We start from the raw sequence: 19,803 nt of genomic DNA on the forward strand, positions 1-19,803 counted from the left end.
GGTTGGATTGATGGAAGCATGAATGAATGAGTGAATAAATGAATGAAAGGCAGAGGGAGCATCAAGCCAGACTTGACTACTGGTCACTCTGACCACTGCTGGCTCCTGGGGAGATGAAGGGCTGGGAGGAGCGGGGACAGGTCATGGATCAGCGTGGCTCTGACTCTGGGGAAATGGGGACCAGTACGATAAAAACCCTGAGAGGTCAGTGGACCATGGGAGGTTCTCCCGACCTTTTTGGTTTTCTTACATTTCTGTCCTAATTGATTTCATTCCAGATCAGGAAAGAAAGTGGCTTTTTGAGTGGTACCCCAGAAAATCTGAAACTGTAATAGTGACTTTCTCTGGAGGGGGTTGCTGGCCCTGCAGACCTTTTCATAGGCTTGGAGGAGCGGGTGGACATATGGTGCAGTTTCTGGGATGTCTAAGCAGTCCTAGATTCTGGACATCAGATCCATCTATTGATGTTTCCTATGGATTAGTGTGTGTGTGTGTGTGTGTGTGTGTGTGTGTATTTCAAGCTCCTAAATACCCAATTCCACAAAGCCTCTTTTGCTTACAGTGGATCCATATAGAGAATCACTTGCAATCATGTTGGTTACCACAGAGAAGGAAAGTATGACAGTGACCTAGACAGACACTCGCATGCCGTCCAGTGACTCGGCCTGCAATTATGCAGGAATGCCCCTTGGTGAAGGTGAGGGAACCAAAGAGACTCTCCTGTGTTACCTTGAAGGCTCTCCCTTGTGCTTACTGTCCTAGTCTTACCTCACACTTTGCTGTTTTATAACTTTGGCCACAACTCAAGTTGAATGTCTAGGAACAGGACAGAGGCATCTGTATTTTTAAAAGCTGATCAAGAGAACCAACTCATTGGAAAAGACCCTGATACTGGGAAGGATTGAAGGCAGGAGGAGAAGGGGACAACACAGGATGAGATGGTTGGATGGCATCACCAACTCGATGGACATGAGTTTGAGCAAGCTCCAGGAGTTGGTGATGGGCAGGAAAGCCTGGTGTGCTGTAGTCTACGGGGTTGCAAAGAGTTGGACATGACTGAGTGACTGAACTGAACTGAACTGGAAGGTTCAACATGCAGCCACGGTTAAGAACCACTAGCTCAGAGTAGGACTCCCTCTGCCCCGTCCCTGCCCCTCTGAAGCTTCACTGTGGCATCTGTCCCATTCATTGAGGTCCCCATGAATCCATTATAAGTTGAAAATATAGTAGTTTGAAAATGCACTGAATAATACACCTCAACTATCAAACATGACAACTTAGCCCCGTCTACCTGAAGTGTGCTCAAAACACTTCCATCAGGTTGCATGCATGCGTGTGTGTTCAGTCACTCAGTCATGTCCAACTCTTTATGACCCCATGGACTCTAGGCTTCTCTGTCCATGGGATTTTCCAGGCAAGAATACTGGAGTGGGTTGCCATGCCCTTCTCCAGGGGATCTTCCTGACCCATGGATCGAACCTGGGTCTTCTGTCTTGCAGGCGAATTCTTTACCCTGAGCCACCAGGGAAACCCCATTGAATGCTGCACTGCAAGTGAAAAGTTGGATAGATGGCTGGGTAGAGAATGGCTGAAAGTATATCGTGATCGAGGGGTAGCATCATGAGAGAGGATCTATGCATACTGCCAACCTGGGAAAAAGAGATCAAAATTCAAAAGTACGGTTTCTACTGAATGCACATCACTTTCACGTCCTCTTAAAGTCCAAAAATTCTAAGTCCAACTGTCCTAAGTCAGGAGTTTGTTGTCTCATTGAGGGATGTTCAGCTCATTTGAGTTGAACTCTCCTGCTCCCTGCTCATCTGACATCCACCTCAGAAAGTGGAGCTCAGAAGGGCAGATCACAGGGGCCCAGCCAATTCCAAAGTGACCCCAACCCTATCTTCTGAAGGAGATGGTGTGAGTGAGGCTGGGGAGCAGAGAGAGAGAGAAGAGACCGGCATTCCTAGCACCTAAGAGTTGTGCAGGTACCTTCATGCTCATCATCTGGTTAATTCCCCCAACTGCCCCTTAGAGGCAGCTCTCACCCCACACTGGAGGGCGCGTGGTGTCCACAGTGCTTTCAGAGTGCAGAATGGTTTGTGGTCACTGAATGGTCAGATTTCCTGCCCTGCTTCTCCCTGGGAACTTGCACACCAGTCAGAGGCCCCACTCTTGGTATAATTACGGAGCAGGGCTGGCAATTCCAGCATCAGTGGCTCAGCGAGAAAGTTAGCACCTCTCTCCCCTCTTGGGTCTGTGGGATCCACCCACATGCCAGGCTTAGGATGATGGTGCTCCCAAGAGGTCCACCCTGAGGACTGGCTTTAACCCACGGGCCTCCTGGTCAGAAGGCAATAGTTCTCTTGCCATTTTCCCATGAGGAAAGACGTGCGGAGGGCAAGGGAGTGGAGGGTCAGAGAAGGAAGCTAAAATTCAAGGTCTGAAATGCCAAATGAGGTTACAGTTCCAAAGACATGTTCCTGAATTGTAAGGTGCACCCTGTGGAGTTGTAGCCATTCTGAGGTTTCTAGTCTGCAAGAAGAGCTACCTGTGTCTGCTGGCAGGTAAGGTGGGGCTGGATGTCCAGTGCCCACGGCTAAGTACATGCTTCTCTAAGCCTCTGGCTTTGGAATTCTCCAGTCCAGACTGTTGAGCTCTGGGTTGTAAAATCATTGTGGATGGTGATTGCAGCCATGAAATTTGAAAGCTATGACAAACCTAGACAGAACATTGAAAAGCAATGGCATCACTTTGCCAACAAGGGTCTGTCTAGTCAAAGCTTTGGTTTTTCCAGTAGTCATGTACAGATTTGAGAGTTGGACCATAAAGAAGGCTGAGTGCTAAAGGATTGATGCTTTTGAACTGTGCTGGAGAAGACTGTTGAGAATCTCTCAGACAGCAAGGAGGTCAAACCAGTCAGTCCTAAAGGAAATCAGTCCTAAATATTCATTGGAAGGACTGATGCTCAAGCTGAAGCTCCAATACATTGACCACCTGATGCAAAGAGCCAATTCATTGGGAAAGACCCTGATGCTGGGAAGGATTGAAGGCGGAAGAAGAGGGCAGCAGAGGATGAGACAGTTGGATGGCATCACCAATTCAGTGGACATGAAGTTGGGCAAACTCCAGGAGATAGTGGAGGACAGAGGAGCCTGGTGTGCTGCAGTCCATGGGGGTCACAAAGAGCCGGACACAACTTAGCAACCGAACAACAACAACAGATTGCTGAGTGAGCCTGAATGTAGTCGGGACCTTTGATGGAGTGAGCTGCACCAACCAGATGTTGGGCCAGGGGAGGTGGTTCCTGGGGGGATGCTAGATGGTGGTGGTGGGGCCGGGATCTGCAGCAGAGGGTGAAGAAGGTGTAGGCAGGTGAGGGATCACATTCTACATGAGGCACTGCTAGGGAATTGCCCATCAGAGACAGAGACAAGCCCTGCAAAAAAACAAACAAACAAAAAAAAAACAATGGAAGCAGAAACCCACAGGGCTCTCTGTGTCTATCCTGCGGGTGGAACTGAAGTCATTCTTGGCAATGGGTAGCTTCCACTGCCACCACTGCCCCCCACCCCAACACACACACCCCACCCCGCATCACACAACCATCACCTTCGGCAATGGCTTTCTGTTTTTAAATCCAGGGACAGTAATGTTTCAAAGAGAAGGCAAGATATGAGCTGAAACATTTACTTCTGGGTTTTTTTTAAGAACTTGTATTGAAATACAGTTGATTTATAATGCTGTTCATTTCGGGTGTACAGCAAAGGGATTCAGATGTACATATGGTACTTTGTTGTTGTAGTCGATAAGTTGTGTCCGACTCTGCGACCCTATGAACTACAGTTCGTCAGGCTCCTCTGTCCATGGAATTCTCCAGGTAAGAATACTGGAGTGGGTTGTCATTTCCTTCTTCAGGGAATCTCCCCAACCCGGGGATCGAACCCATGTCTCCTGCATTGGCAGGCAGATTCATTCTTTACCACTGAGCCACCTGGGAAGCCCCAGGGATCATGGTGAAGGAATGCAGACTTCAGGACAGTGAACTATATGGAGAACTGATACTTAAGCAAGAGAATCCAGGTTCTAGTCAGCAATAGTCACAACCTCTTGGAGCCTTGGTATCCTCTTTTGTAAACTAGGATTATAAACCCCAGGGATTTAGCATATTAGGGTAAAGTTTCAGATGAGATAATGCATAGGAAAATGCTTTGCAAGCTGTAAATTCCTTTACAAATACATGTTGTGGTTGAAACTGGTGTATTCTGATGTTAATAACATATTGTTCTTCTTGGTAGGCAGCTTTCCTCCAAGTCAGCCTGGGAAAATATTTCTTAAAAGAGATGCTGCAGCACTGAAAGTTGGGGAGAGAGCCTTCAGGGGGCACCATAAGAAATGGGAAGAAATGTTACCACTGTGTCTTGGAAGCATCAATGTTATTCCTTGACAACTTTCTGATGATGTCATTTGGGGTGTAAGTTCAGTGAAAGTGGACATGTTAGACACTCAGTTGTGTCTGACTCTTTGGGATCCCACCAGGCTCCTCTAGACATGGAATCTCCAGAATACTGGAGTGGGTTGCCATTCCATTCTCCAGGGGATCTTCCCGACCCAGGGACTGAACCCGGGTCTCCTGCCTTGCGGGCAAATCCTTTACCATCTGAGCCACCAGGGAAGCCTGTAATCTCAGCGTGCTGGCATTCAGGAGGGACGGATGGAACGTCCCATTGGACGCGGACAAGCATGTGGCAGTCGAGATGTGGTCCAGGAAACTTGGGTTCATGTCGGTGTGGGTTCTTCTTCCCTTCTGCAAGGCCATTCCCTGAGTCTGTCCCCAGCAGCTGCTTCTTGTCATCCTCTCTCTGCACTGTTACCTCTGCGTTCTTGAGACAGAACTTCCATTCCAGCAGCATCGTGGGTCTGGTCTCAAAGTTCATAGATGACTTACCCTGCCTTTTTGTTGATTATTTCATCATTATGAAAACCCCCTCGAGACATCCCTGTTCTCGCTTTGTGGAGGCACTGCCTTGTATCTGTGAGATTATGAAATATTCAAGGTCCTTTTGTCTTTGCCCTTTTAGCTGCCTCCAGGGGGCTGAGTTTTTCCTATGGTAGAGTTTGCTGTTTCTTTTCATGGTGCCGTCTTTCCTCGGAGAGTGGTTGGTTACTCTTATCGCCGGGCTATCTTATATGGCAGGTTCTTCTACATTCATTGCATGTGGATTCAGTGCTTGGTATCAGCTTCTAGATTCTCTGTGGCTTTCTGAACGTGTGCCTTCTTTTAGAGATTCCTTAACAGTTCCTGGTCAATGAAAATCTCCCTTCTTGTTTCCAAGCCTAGACAGTTATAAATGTATTTTTAATGTGTTTTCTGTTATTGTGTGGACTTGATACAGTAACACCTGGACAACACCTCAACTGCCCCATGCTTGTCCACTTCCAACAGGCAGTTCCATCCACCCCTCCGGAATGACAGAATGCTGAGATTACAGGCTCAGATGGTAAAGAATCTGCCCGCAAGACAGGAGGATTGCAGTGGGTATGCAATCTGCCATCTTGAAATAGGAATCCCTTCAAAGTTCTTAAGAATCTTAAGTGGAATGTTTAAGCCAAGGTGGAGATAACAGTGATAAAACTTCGACTGCTTCACACAGAGCTTATTGTAGATAGACAAAGCTGTTGTGTTAGCTGTGCATTATTATAATTAAAATAGAGCATCAGCTGGAACTTCCCTGGTGGTCCAGTGGTTAAGAATCCCACCTTCCAATGCAGGGGATGTGGGTGTGATCACATGGGTCTGATCCCTGATTGGGGAACTAAGATCCCACATGCTGCAGGGCAACTGAGTGTGCCCCAATCAGAGAGAAGCACGTAAGCTGCAACTAAGACCCAATACAGCCAAAAATAAATAAATGAATAAATTTTAAAAATAAAATAGAGCATCAGCCTGGTTTTAAAACCCATCTCCAATTCTTAGCTATGAGTTCTTGACAATATTGCTAATGTTGTCAGTTTCCTTAAGTGTAAAAGGATATTACTTTCTTGAAAAGACTGAATAAGTTCTAGCAGGTGGACTCAGAAAGTCTGGAACATAGTCAGGGTTCAACACATGCTGCTGCTGCTGCTGCTAAGTCGCTTCAGTCGTGTCCGACTCTGCGCGACCCCATAGAGGGCAGCCCACCAGGCTCCCCGGTCCCTGGGATTCTCCAGGCAAGAACACTGGAGTGGGTTGCCATTTCCTTCTCCAGTGCATGAAAGTGAAAAGTGAAAGAGAAGTCGCTCAGTCGTGTCCGACTCTTAGCGACCCCATGGACTGCAGCCTACCAGGCTCCCCCGTCCATGGGATTTGCCAGGCAAGAGGACTGGAGTGGGGTGCCATTGCCTTCTTCACTTTGTAGGTTAGGGCCTTATTATAATTATGTGTATGTGCTTGCTAAGTCACTTCAGTCATGTCTGACCCTTTGTGACGCTATGGACTATAGCCTGCCAAGCTCCTCTGTCCATGGGATTCTCCAGGAGTGGGTTGCCATGCCCTCCTCCAGGGAAATTTCCTGACCCAGGGAATGAACACACATCTCTTATGTCTCCTACATTGGCAGGCAGGTTCTTTACCACTGAAACCACCTGGGAAGCCCATTATAATTATATCTGCCAGCAATTAATACAGCTCATAAGAAATGTTGGTTACACTGAACTGAACTACAGCATCACATGGGGGTCCCAGAAATTGGCAAGACTTCTCCAACGCTGATGAATCTGTCTTGGTTGAGTGTATGTTTGTGGTTGTCTTAAAAGCTCTCTTTTTTCCACGGGAAATTTAAACTGGATAACTTAGAAAAAGCAACCGCTTCATTCCTGGCCAGGGCTAAATAAAGTCTTGGCTCTGCTGGCAGGTGATTCCTACGTTAGTGTCCAAAAAAGAGTCTTCTATCCAGAAATATTTAGTAACCTCCTGCTATGTGCTGGGACACGGTTCTAGGTGCAGGAGACAGAGCACAGAGTGAGAAAGGCCAATCTTCTGTTCTCAAAGAGCTTAGATTCCAGTGCAGACAATCTTTGAATGCAGAAATGAATAAGCAGATAGATGAAAAGGAAGGAAGGAAGGAAGGAGGAAAGAAAGAAAGGGAGAAATAAAGAATTTCCCTATGGGGATTAGTGTCAGGATGGATAATAAAGCCAAGTGACGTGATACACATTGGGAGAGGGTATTTTATTTTATTTTACTTTCCAGGCTGTGAGCCATGCTTCTTGACCAGGAATTGAACCTATGCCCTTTGTGGTGGAAGCATGGAGTCCTAACCACTGGACCACTAGAGAATTCGTAGAATATATTTTAGATCTCTATGTTTGAGACACAGCAGCAGGCTCGAGCGGCTGGGACAGAGAGTGAGAGAGGCCGGCTGGATCCTGTAGGGTTTCATGGGCCAGTACAGAGTTTATTTGCGTCACGAGCGGAGGTGTGTAGTTAGAAACCACACCCCCTCCAAATATGGTGGGAAGCCAGAGTCTTTTGCAAAAATGTTGGGAAGTCACTGGAGGCTTTGGAGCAGGAAATAATGTCATCTGCTTAATATTTGTAGACAGTCGCTTGACCTGCTTTGTGGGGGACAGACCTCAGAGGCAGTGCGACAGTGGGCAAGTGAGGATGGTGGCCTGACTTGGGTAGCCTCGAGAGGCATGTTCAGGAACCAGAAGACTTGGGATCTGATTTGGAAGTAAGACTGGAAGGACCCAATGGCCCAGTGAGAGAAGAGAATATCAGAGAAAGAAACTTGTCGATGGAAGAAGGAACAAGTCCAAGTTTGGGCATGGAGATGCACCATCGACTGTGTTGGGTTCCTAAAATCCCCAGATAAGCAGACTTTCCAGCCTGAGCGTTGTATGTGTGTTGTGGCAAGGTGCACGAGAGAGAGAAAAATGGAACATTCACTATGCTTCGTTTATTTAATCCGGAAGACAAACTCTGCTGGGTGATCTGTTGGGCATAAACTCTGGTGCGGAGAAGCCCACTCATCCAACCACTAGCTCCTGAGTGCCTGGTGTGGTGAGATGTTGTGTCCTTGCTGGTGAGAAGTAACAAAAAATGCCTGGTTCCTCACCTCCATGAACTCACAGTGTAGCTGGGGAAGTGTGAGATGTCCTTGGATAAACATACCTCATGCTAGAAACGATTAAGGTCATGGGACTGTTACCCATGGAAAGCAGCTGGAGTTCCAAAGAGACTGTTGGTGGGTGATGAGGAGACCCCTGGATCAGGCCAGAGAACTAGGGGGGTAGCTCTGGATGGGATTTCCCAGGTGGCTCAGTGGTGAAGAATCTGCCTGCCAATGCAGGAGATGCCAGATACGCAGGTTCGATCCCTGGGTTGGGAAGATCCTCTGGAGTAGGACCTGGTAACCCACTCCAGTATTCTTGCCTGGAAAATCCTATGGACAGAAGAGCCTGGAGGGCTACAGTCCATGGGGTCGCAAAGAGTTGGACACGACTGAGCACGCACGCACACTGGATGGCACAGATGGAGGCATAGAGGTGGGAGAGGCATGGAGTGTTTGGGGCTTGACTGGTGCTTGGAAGGTAGGCTATCTATGCAGTACTAGAAGCTGCATCTCAGAGCAGCATCCTCATTCCCTTCCCCCACTGCCCAGGGCATGGTGGTTTGGGGAAAAGGCCCTGTTATGTCTCCACGTGACTCCTCTTCCCCTTGGTGTTTTTGGTTTGCATTATTTCCCCCTTGGAGTGTTCTTTGAACTTTCTGGAAGCCCCTCTTAGGGGTCTCCACATCTGTTCCTGGTTTAACCCTTTGCTCCATCTCCTGGGTTCTGCTCTGGAGGTTGTAGCATTTGAGATGCTGCCTTCCGGAAGTGTTTCTGTGAATCTGCATCGGGTACCTGTTTCAGTGTTTTGTTGCTTTCCCATTACTGGGGAAAAGAAGGACTCCTTTGGGTGTAGGAGCGGGGCTTAGGAGGAAAAACAAATACTTCCAACTCCTGAACTTACAGGACTCTGCCAAACCTGGCTTTACACAGACGAGGAAAAGCCTCTCAAGTGATCTTCTCTGGTGTCAAGTGCAGACAAACCCTTGAGCCCCTCTGCGGGGTGCCTTGAATAAACCACTGGTTTGTGAAACCCCGGGATAATCTGTCTGATTAAAGCCCTGAAACCCGTTACTTAAAACATGCTTGCATATGCGTTGGCAGGTACATGCTCATACAAACTCACAAGTCTATCTCTTCATGCCCTTTTCTAGCCTCCAATGACCTCTCCTCTCTAGGGGGCTGGAGTCCAAGGCTTATAAAGTGTGATTTCTGGAAAGCTATTCTTTTTGCCTGCCAAGATGTCATCTCTTTCCATCTTCCCTTGGGGGATCATTGGCCATCGGACTGTGGTTGGGGCATGGATCAGACATGCCCTTGACTGGTAGGGTTTTATCCCAAAAGCCTGTGTGGGAGGTTGTGCTGTAGTCTGTAACCTTGCTTTGGGAGAACCGTATTTTATTTGAGTCTTTAATTATCCCACAGCTCCCAAATGGCTCTGGGAATTGTGGGTTTAGAGGAGCAGCCAAGCACCTTTCAAAGACAATTTGCTATGGCAGTACTTTGGCCACCTGATGCAAAGAGCTGACTCATTGGAAAAGACCCTGATGCTGGAGAAGACTGAAGGCCAAAGTAGAAGAGGGCATCAGAGGATGAGATGGTTAGATAGCATCACTGACTCCATGGACATGAATTTGAGCAAACTCCTGGAGATAGTGGAGGACAGAAGAGCCTGGCCTGCTGCAGTCTGTGGGGTCACAAAGAGTCAGATATGACTTAGCTACTGGACCGCAACAACAATCCTCAGGAGATATGAGAGCAGGGGAAACTGCCCAGCTCTGTGTCTTTCTTATATTCCATCCTAAAGTAAGAGAAAATCAAAGAGCAGATGTTAACCTTATCAAAAGAAATGAGCAGGGATTCTTCTGATTTCTAAATGAGGCTGGATGCACCAGAAGATGAGGAAAATTTTTGCTCTTTGTTTTCAGCCACGAGGAAACCCAAGACCACAGTGTTGTTGGCTTAATTTTCCCTCATCACATGGAGTTGAACTTACTTCAACTCTGCAATTTCTGAATGGTCACAACCCCTTCTCATAATATCCTTGTGTCGTCACTCAGAGTAGGAGAGTAACCCTGACTCTTTTAATCTCAAAAGAATGCTGACTGTTAATATTTACTGAAGTGGGAACCACGCTCAGTACTATACGTGTAATCTCAGGACATCTCCCAACTATTTGAGGAAATAGCTATTTTATTCCCATTTTGCAGACAAGGCAACTGAGGCTTGGATGAGTTTTTCTACATTGCTTCTAAGATCAATTGAGAAAATGTATATTTCAGGTGTTTTTCTATTGTATGTTCTTATTCTCCTGCTTATAAGCAAATTTTGTTGGCGGGGGGCTAGAAGGCTTTTTTGTATCCTGGCTGTGTTGCTATAACTCTGGCACCTGAGATGCCCTGTGGCACGTGGTACTTGCCCAAGTTAATATCTGGAGAATGACCACATAAGTTATGTAAGATTGAAGGGTTAAGGAAGTGTGGTGGCCCAGCTTGGAATCACTCTTTGCTGATTACAGAGTCTGTGTCCCTCACCACTGCCCCACACTGCCCTCTTGTTTATTTATAAATGATTCCACATCTCCCACTCTATGCCTCTTTTCAGTGCTTCTCACCCTTCTTGCTGGAATTGAAGGGCACGGTTGTCATTTACGACACACACTCTGCCTGGTATCCTCCCACGCCTCCCCTGAACCTGGTCCTACCTCATCCCGTCTTAGTTCAGCAGACTTAGTTCACTTATCTGGTCATTTTGTCTAACCCGAAATGAAAAACGTTTGCCTCCTTAATCCAAGAGTTTGGGCTTTTCCTAGGTTAAGATCAGTGCCAAAGAAGCACCATGTGACTGGCTGGGGTTACTCAAAGGCTCCCCTTTCCTGCATCTGGTCACTGGGAAACGGAAAAGATGACCACTGAAACTTTGGGGGTCCTTCCAGAAGTAGTTATAACATACAGCATGGCTGTACAATCATGAAATAAATAGCTGTTCTAAGTATGTCCATCGTGGAGAATTAGCAAAATACCAGAATCAATAGAAGACAGTTACCAGAAATCCCATCAGTATGTTAGAGAATAGCCCCTGATGTTCTTTCTCTGTGTGTGTGTGTTTGCACATGTACATGTGTGTGCTTCCGATTTTATTTATTTATTTTGTCTGTGCTGGGTCTTTGTTGCGGTGCATGGACTCTCTTGTTGTGTCATGGGTGCTCAATAGTTGCAGCATGTGGGCTTGGTTGCCCCATGGCATGGCATCTTAGTTCCCCGACCAGGGATCGAACCTCCATACCCTGGACTGCAAGGCAGATTCTTATCCACTGGACCACCAGGGAAGTCTTTGTTTCCTATTTTAAAATAAGGGGACTAAGCACAGCACATCATATTGATGAATAATTTTTAACTGAAATTTTCCACATAGTATTGTTTAGTATGTCTGGCTCCATGTCTTTAAGTTTTCTTGCATAAGATCACTTTCACTGCATAATATTCCATCATGCCACTGCCGCTGCTGCTGCTAAGTCGCTTCAGTCGTGTCCGACTCTGTGCAGCCCCATAGATGGCAGCCCACCAGGCTCCCCGGTCCCTGGGATTCTCCAGGCAAGAACACTGGAGTGGGTTGCCATTTCCTTCTCCAATGCATGAAAGTGAAAAGTGAAAGGGAAGTCTCTCAGTCATGTCCTACTCTTAGCGACCCCATGGACGGCAGCCTACCAGGCTCCTCCATCCAGCGGATTCTCCAGGCAAGAGTACTGGAGTGGGGTGCCATTGCCTTCTCCAATTCCATCATGTGCCACCCTTTAACTGTGTCTTGATTGTGGAGTGCTTGCATTGTGGCCACTGTCTTTGTACTACAGTTAACCATCCTTTTACATCAATGTTTATGCACAGATGCGGTTACTTTCTTAGAGGAGATTTCTAGAAGGTGGCTTTCAGCAAAGTGCATGTCTAACATGTTCAGTGGGAAAGCTCTTGGGTGTGGGAGCCAGGTCAGCTTGGCTTTGAATCCCAGCTCCTCCACCTACTAGTGGGATGACGTTGAGTCGGTTACCTAGGATGCTCAGACCCCTGTGCTGGTGCTAGTGGTGTGGCTCAGTCGTGTCCGACTCCTTGTGACCTCCTGGATTGTGGCCCGCCAGGCTCCTCTGTCCATGGGATTCTCCAGGCAAGAATACTGGAATGGGTGGCCATTTCCTCCTCCTGGGGATCTTCCCAACCCAGGGATCCAACGAACCCGCGTCTCCTGCATCTGCAGATGGATTCTTTACCGCCAAGTCACTGGGAAGCCCAGATTCCTGTGACATGGGAATAAAAATCTAACTCATAAACTGTATAGGAATGAAATGATCAAACCGTGCAGAATGCTTTAAACAGTGTGTGGCACGTGGGAAACTTTTAATAAAAGGCAGCTTTAAGGAAAGACATATTCAAGTGGATAAATCAATAACAGATTATTATGATTCTTATCTGTATTCGTATTTTTTTGATGTCTAAGGTCTGCTACACGGGTGGCCGCGCTCTGGTGTGTGTGGACTTTCTGGCCGGACGCTTCCTCCAGTCCAGGACCAGCTCTCTCCCCCTTTCCTGTCCTGCTGATCCTCCCCTCTCCCCTTCCCTGAGACATTGCTGTTTTATAGAGCGTGGCTTTTGCTCAGGCTCCTTGCTCTTCCCACGTGCACTTGCTTTGCTCTCCTCCCTCTCAGACTTCCCCTCCTTGGCAGTTTATTAACTCCATTCAGGAGGACTTGGAGCGCGGCCTCAGCTTTTCCATTTGGCTTGCTCCATTTGCTGCAGCATCAGACTGTTCTCTCCGTGACTTCGAAATGCCTTTAATCCATGTCAAGCTGGTATTTGTGCTCCTAACAGATGTTTGGGGCGGTTGCGGGATTTCTATCCCATTGCCCTGGCCTCCTGTCCCTTCAAGCTGCCCTATTTGCTTGGGATCTTCACTTGACTGACCACAGACCAGGGCCATCTATTCAGAAGGTCTCCTTTGCCGGGCAACACCAGGAGTAGCATGATGACTGAGACTCACCGGGGTGCCTGCTTAACGGGGAGAAAGTGGGGTCCTACAGGGTATGGTTTGAGTTTCTAGACATGGTCCAGGAGCTTGGGGATCTTTGATCCCCAAGATACCTGACACATAACAAGCTCCGTGGCTTGTTAACAAAACTCATCCTTCCATCATCGAAGTAGACATTGAGTGAGACCTAGGGTGCATGTGGCAGATAGCCTAGGGAAGACCATGAGGGTGGGGAAGCCTGTGAATTCCCTGGGGTTTCTGCCACAACCTGGATGCATGAAAACAACAGGAATTTGTTGTCTCACCTTTCAGGACACCAGAGGTCCAACATCGAGGTGTTGGCAGGGCTGAGCTCCATCAGAGCATTCTAGGGAAGAAGTCATCCCAAGCCTTTCTCCTGGCTGCTGGTAGCTTGAGGTGTTACTTGGCTTGTAGACGAATCTCTGTAACCTGCCACCTTCACACGGCGCCCTCCCCAAGGCTTTCACATCGTCTTCCCTCTACGCCTGTCCGTCTTGGCCTACATTTCCCCTGTTCGTAAGGACACCACTCATACAGGATTGGGACTCACCCATGTCTTAACTTGATCATCTCTGTAAAGATTCGAGGTCCAAGTCAGATCACGTTCTGAGGTCCTAGAGGCATTAGAACATCAACATATCTTTTTTGGGAAGATGTGATTCAACCCAGGACAGGAAGGAAAGACATGGGGGTCTGTTACCCCTCCCCACCCAACCCGGGGCAATTCAGGCTGTGTGTCGATACTCAGTCACCTCGTTTCAGGGTTGAGATGAGCGGGGCCAAGACCCCTGAGTGATGTCTCTGCCCGAGGAGGGTGGTGTCCTGCCCGCTCGCTTCAGCTCTGCCTGGCTCTCTCTCCCAACACAGTGGGAGTTTCCAGGATCCTGGGATCCAGAGAGAAAGCAGCACAGCCAGAGGCCAGCTGATTGGGAAGGGTGGGAATCTTGGCTGATTGGCCGTCTGGGAGGGCGGAGAGTGGAAGGGGTGACGGGATCAGGAAGAGACATGCTGGAGCCCAGGGTGGCAGGAGGCTGCAGAGGTCTCCTCAGCCCCCACCCTGCCCCTGGCTGTGTACCAGTGGCTGGGAACTTAGCCTCTCCAAACCTCAGCTCCTCCGTGGGTGAAGCTGGGAGGCTGATGGCTGCTCTCTAGGACCCCTTTCCCACCAGAAGAGAATTAAGAGAGCTCCCGATGTGTGGAGCACAGAGGAGCTCAGGGGCCCGGCCCCTTGCAGGGAGCACAGCCCCTCTTCCGGTGGAAACATCTTCCTTGGGGCCGCCCTGCCCAGGGTCACCCAGCACACATCTGGCGCCCCACCTGCCCAGCTTTAAATGACTCCTGCCTCCACCTCCCGACTCCCATCTCTTCCCACATGGAAGCCGGCTACTCCTTTTCATGATCCCCATTATTCTAGCTGCACACATCTGTCTTCCATCGTTGTCAGCCCAGGAGGCTATGCCAAGCTTCTTGAAGACAGCCCGAGCCTGCCCAGGCTGGACCCGTGGTGGAGTCAGGCTCGGACACTTGGAGTGCTGCCCTCCCAGTGACATGACCTTTGGGTTGTGATCACTCACAATCACCTTAACACCATACACACACACACACAGAGACTCACAAAACGCAGACATTCACACTCCCCCATGTTTAAAGGAGCCCCAAGCCTTGTTCATGCCATCTGGTTTAGCCTGCTTGCCTGCTTGTGCCCTGGACAGTGGAGGCCCAAGTCTACATCCTGTTTAAGGGGATGATGAGGAAGGGGAGGGTGGGCGTGGCTCAGAGAGGGGAAGTCTCCCTCAGAGCATGCCCCAGCTAATTTGGGAGCACTCTGCTGACAGAGATGTGGACAGGGGTCAGGTGTGAAGCTGGAGATCACAGTGACCCACCCCAGGCCGGATAAGGCTCATTGTTGCGGAGGTCAGTGGAGGAAAAGAGGGTGGCCGAGGGCAGACAAGCTATTTGCTTATCAGTGATCAATGATAACTTCCTTCAAGCACCTTGCGGATTCCAGTCACTGGGTGGGCTCAGGTCTTCAGGTAGAGCTGCCTTTTTCTCAGCAGGGCAGCTGCGATCATTTGCACAGGACGGTTCTCAAGAGGGTGAGATGCACCACAGGCATTGTGACTGCCCATCGCCTCTTCCGGGTCAGTCACCATGACAACCAGGAATACCTGCCCCCCTTTCGCGATGGCCTTTAGAGGGGCAGTGCATGCATGTGTGCGTGCATGCTGTCGCTTCAGTTGTGTCAGACTCTTTGCCACCCCATGGACTGTAGCCCACCAAGCTCCTCCGTTCATGGGATTCTCCAGGCAAGAATACTGGAGTGGGTTGCCATGCCCTCCTCCAGGGGATCTTCCCAGGGATCAAACCTGCATCTCTTAAGTCTCCTGCATTGGCAGGTGGGTTCTTTACCACCACTTGGGAAGCCCTTTAGAGGGGCAGTACCAGCCCTTTTTGAGAATCCCCTAGACCCACATTGATTAAACAAGTCGAGAACGAACGAAGATATTCTCCTTTTGTGATGTTGCAACAAACTCATTCTAGAAATGTACAGGGAACCTTGACCTCTCCAGCCCCGGGTGGAGCCTGGCCAGCATTATTGAATCCACATCTCCCTGCTGCGGGGATGAAGGGCACCCAGCTGCCCCAGGCGGGGTTGTGCATGCTGTTCAGAGAGCTCGAACGCTGAGCAGATGTGGTCCTTCTGCTTTGGCGTTGGTCTGGAAGCTCTGGGAGCCCATCCCCACCCCTCCCTCTTGGAGTGGTGATTCAGGGTCCGAGCCCCAGCATTGTTGTGCTAATTAAGCATCTGGCTGTCAGAGGAGAGGACTGTGTGTGATTCCCTTTCAGCAGCTCCACACAGATGGGTTGATGGGGACCAGATTCAGTTTCTGACATTCACCAGGAGTTTTACCAGGCTTCCTGGAACAGACCGGGAAACAGAGTGAGTTCCTTTAGGTCAAGTGATTTGAGCCCAAGTTCCCCCCGAGTCCTCAGATGACTCTGTTAGTAGCTGAATGTTTCGGGCATCCCTGAGGCTGCTGATCTGAGGGATGGGTGTAGGGGGAAAGCTAGGGGGTGGGGGCGGCAGAACGGAGCTGCCTTCCAGCCCTGCCACCCACAGGTCTCCACTGCCTGGGTATGTTGCAGTTTAATCGCTAAGTGGTGTCCAATTCTTTTGCTACCCCATGGGCTGTCCATAGGATTTCCCAAGCAAGAATACTGGAGTGGGTTAGCCATTTCCTTCTCCAGGGGATCTTCCCAACCCAAGAATCAAACCCACCGCTCCTGCCACATCTCTTGCATTGCAGGCTGGTTCTTTACCACTGAAGCCCAGAAAGTTGTTTGTTGTTTAGTCGCTGAGTGGTGTCCAGCTCTGCCTGGGTTTGCTCACCTGCAAAATGGGAAGAGTGATCATCTTGCTGCCTTAGCTCCACCGGCATGGAATGGGAGCAGGAGGCAGTATTAATAATGAGAACGTGTTCTGAACTCCAGCGAGGACAGGCGCTGCACACATCCATGGCATAATAGGATGTGACGTAGGCACAGTCAGAAGATGGAAACTGACCTAATCCAGCCGTGAGTGTCATTGTCAGGAAGACCGGGGGGGTGTGATCCAGAGGCTAAGTGGTGTCCCTCTCACCATCCTGGGGGGCCTCCCTTCCTTGACCCTCTGTTCTCCTCATGACCAAACTTCTCTCATGAGACACCATCTCTGCAGTGTCCCTGCAAGGCTCAGGCGCCTTGCAACCCGCCCCCCCCCCACCCACATGCCCCAGAGCCTCCTCCACGCATGGCCTCGTCACTGAAGCCATTGAGGCCTGCCTCCTGCTCAGCTTCTGAGCACCCTTACCTCATTGCCATCTTCCTGAAATGCTCTCTTGCCTGGCTCTCCCACACGGTCCTGCTCTCTGCCCTGCCTCTGACAATCTCTTCCTACTATTCTTAGCTGGCTTCTCCTCTGCCTTGGACTCTGCCATCTCTACCCTCTCCTTTCCAATATCAGGTATTCCAGTGGTGTCGTATCTGTGTGGGGCTGACTGCCGAGCATACAGGGACTGTATCATGAGCTGCAGACCCATCTGCCCTGCTGCCCAGTCGATACCCCACCCAGATGTCTTGTGGGCACCAAAAGCTCAGCGTGTCCCGACTCCACATGGGGTTCGCTCTGGGCCACAAACTGCTCTCCTGCCAGGGAGTGTGCCCCGTGGTTCCCCACCTTAGTCAGTGAAACCACCTGCTGCCCCGTTTGGCCACACAGAACCTGGGTGCCATCCTCAGCTTGCCCCACTGCTGGTCCCCACAATCAGGCAGCCTCCATGTCATCGGAATTCTAACCTCAGAGGTGGCTCTTGAGTTCAACTAAACCCTTTATCTCTACCGCCATGACCCTGATCAAAACCACCTTCATCTCTCACCCCCACTCAGGTCATCTTTCCTACCTGAAATATTATCACATTTTCCTTTGACATAACCTGCATCCTCTCTGTACTTCCTTCTCTCCTGCTCCAATCCTCTCCCCTCCCCGCCTCCCTTGCCACCTCTCTCTCCTCCAGCCTTCCTGGATTGTACAATGGTTTCTGAGGACATGCCACACACCGTCTTGCCTCTGAGCCTCAGGACTTGAGCTTTGGTTCCTGCCATCTGGAACAGTCTCTCCACCCGCCGTCCCCATTGCTCTTGCTCTGCTGTTGGCTTCAGCATCCCATCCTCTGGGAGGTTGTCCCTAATCACCAGTTTTTCACAAGGGCTCCCTGCTCCCAAAGCACCCTTGACTTTCCCTAACAGCCCAGGTTTCTTATTCTGACTCCTGGTTCCACACTCTTCTTCCTAGACTACAGACTCCCTGAGGGCAGGAAATCTTCATAGCATCACTTCCATCCATGCCAAACCCAGGGCCTGACTTCAAATGAACAGTCAATACACAGTTGTCAAAAGAAGGATGAGTGGATGAAGGGTGTTTGCCCAGCAGAAACTGGAAAGGGATCAGAGAGCAGGCCTGGGATTTAAGGCACTAGCTTCCTCAGGCTGTCATTAGGAATTCCCAGCATAAGGGACTAAGCCCATTCACTCTGGGAACAGTGCCTCCATGCACACAGCCAGGTAAAAAAAATGGATGAGGTTTAATCCCTTCCCACAAGGAGCTTATTTGTTTTTGTGAAAGACTTAAGCTCTGAAATGATTTTGGCAGTAGACGGACTGGTTCCTTCTTTCTCTGTGGCCAATGATGTAGCAAAAGGAACGTACACACACACACACGTACATACGGGTGTTGTGCCCGCGCACGTGGACATGCCCAAACCCTTCCTCTCTTTGGTGAAACGGTGCTCATTTTTCTGATTGGGCTCTTGGCATTCTCAGAACATCCCATCAGCCTGAGAGCTGGGAAGCAGGTGTGGCCTGTGAGGCTCTTGCTTGGGTTTTCTGGTTCGATTTATGCCCCCCACTCCTCATCTGATGAGCACTGCTCTTACGGTGTCTTTCTTCCTGAAATTAGCACTTGATTTAGTACCTCCCAGGTGGCACAGTGGTAAAGAATCCACCTGCCAATGCAGGAGACATGGGTTCAATTCCCGAGTCAGGAAGATCTCCTGGAGAAGGAAATGGCAACCCACTCCAGTATTCTTGCCTGGGAAATCCCATGGACAGAGGAGCCTGGCGGGCTCTAGGCCATGGGATCCCAAAAAGATGGACATGACTGAGTACATAATCGCATTTGCTCCCCTCTAAACTGGCTTTATCCTTTCTGTGCTTAGAATTCGTCTTCGCTTCCTCTTCTGGATTCTCAGTTGGGATGAAGTCAGAGGATGGAGACTGACCACGCCCTTCCTCCTTGACCCCTGTAAAATTTCTTGGAGGCTCCCCAGAGGCAGCCAGTTCCTGCTGGTGGAGGAGCATCTGACTAGAGGCCCTGGGAAGCCACCAGGCCTGTTCAGGATGCGCCTTTTCTTCACTCTCCAAGACTTTTGCCGTTATCCCCTGGCTTGAGTGACACCAGGCGCTGGTTCCTGCTTTTCACACCCCAGCAAGCGGCTATTTCCCAGAGGTCTTAGAAGTGATTCCATCCTCTTTGGGACTGTTTCATATTTCAGTTATCTTCAGGAAGGAGCATATGTCTGGGATCTTTGCCTGGCTGTGAAATTTCATTTCCATTTCTTTACACGTGCAGTTGCAGCGTGAGTGGAAGACAGAGCCCTGCTGATGTTCCAGACCCGGGTTATCAAGATGCTTTAGCTATTGTTTCCCAGAAGGGGCTGGGGCCCTAGAGCAGATTTCATCAGCTAGGGCTTTGTGGGGCCATCTTTTTTTTTTTTTTCCTCTCTCTCTCTCTCTTTTATGTGTGTGTATGGTAAATCATTCAGTCATGTCCATCTCTTTGCAATCCTGTGAATTGTAGCCCGACAGGCTCCTCTGTCCAAGGGATTTTCCAGGCAAGAATACTGGAGTGGGTTGCCATGCCCTCTTCCAGGGGATCTTCCTGATCCAAGGATCGAACCAGAGTCTCTTTACGTCTCCTGCATTGGCCAACAGATTCTTTACCACTAGCACCACCTGAGAAGCCCCCCTCTCTTTTGTTTCTTAGCCTCTAATTCTTTCTCCTTTGCAGGCATGAGCTCTTGGTTTCCGTCTTTAAGGATAACATTGAAAGATATTTGTTGTTCCAGATGCTCATTTCAAT

At 49.4% G+C, this 19,803-nt stretch overlaps 1 protein-coding gene and 1 long non-coding RNA gene across 2 annotated transcripts in view; one reads left to right on the forward strand and one right to left on the reverse strand.

Moving 5' to 3' along the window:
* NTF3 (neurotrophin 3) overlaps window positions 1–19,803 on the forward strand; it is a 75,667-nt gene that overhangs the window by 14,013 nt on the left and 41,851 nt on the right. The window lies entirely within an intron of this gene.
* On the reverse strand, window positions 12,141–13,954 carry LOC129643784 (uncharacterized). The gene is made up of 3 exons (XR_008710511.1): window positions 13,880–13,954; window positions 13,678–13,741; window positions 12,141–12,378 (listed from the first exon to the last, which is right to left on the reverse strand). It is a non-coding gene; the product is annotated as an uncharacterized LOC129643784 (long non-coding RNA).

Source organism: Bubalus kerabau, chromosome 1 (assembly GCF_029407905.1).
Source record: "Bubalus kerabau isolate K-KA32 ecotype Philippines breed swamp buffalo chromosome 1, PCC_UOA_SB_1v2, whole genome shotgun sequence".
Taxonomy (NCBI): domain Eukaryota; kingdom Metazoa; phylum Chordata; class Mammalia; order Artiodactyla; family Bovidae; genus Bubalus; species Bubalus kerabau.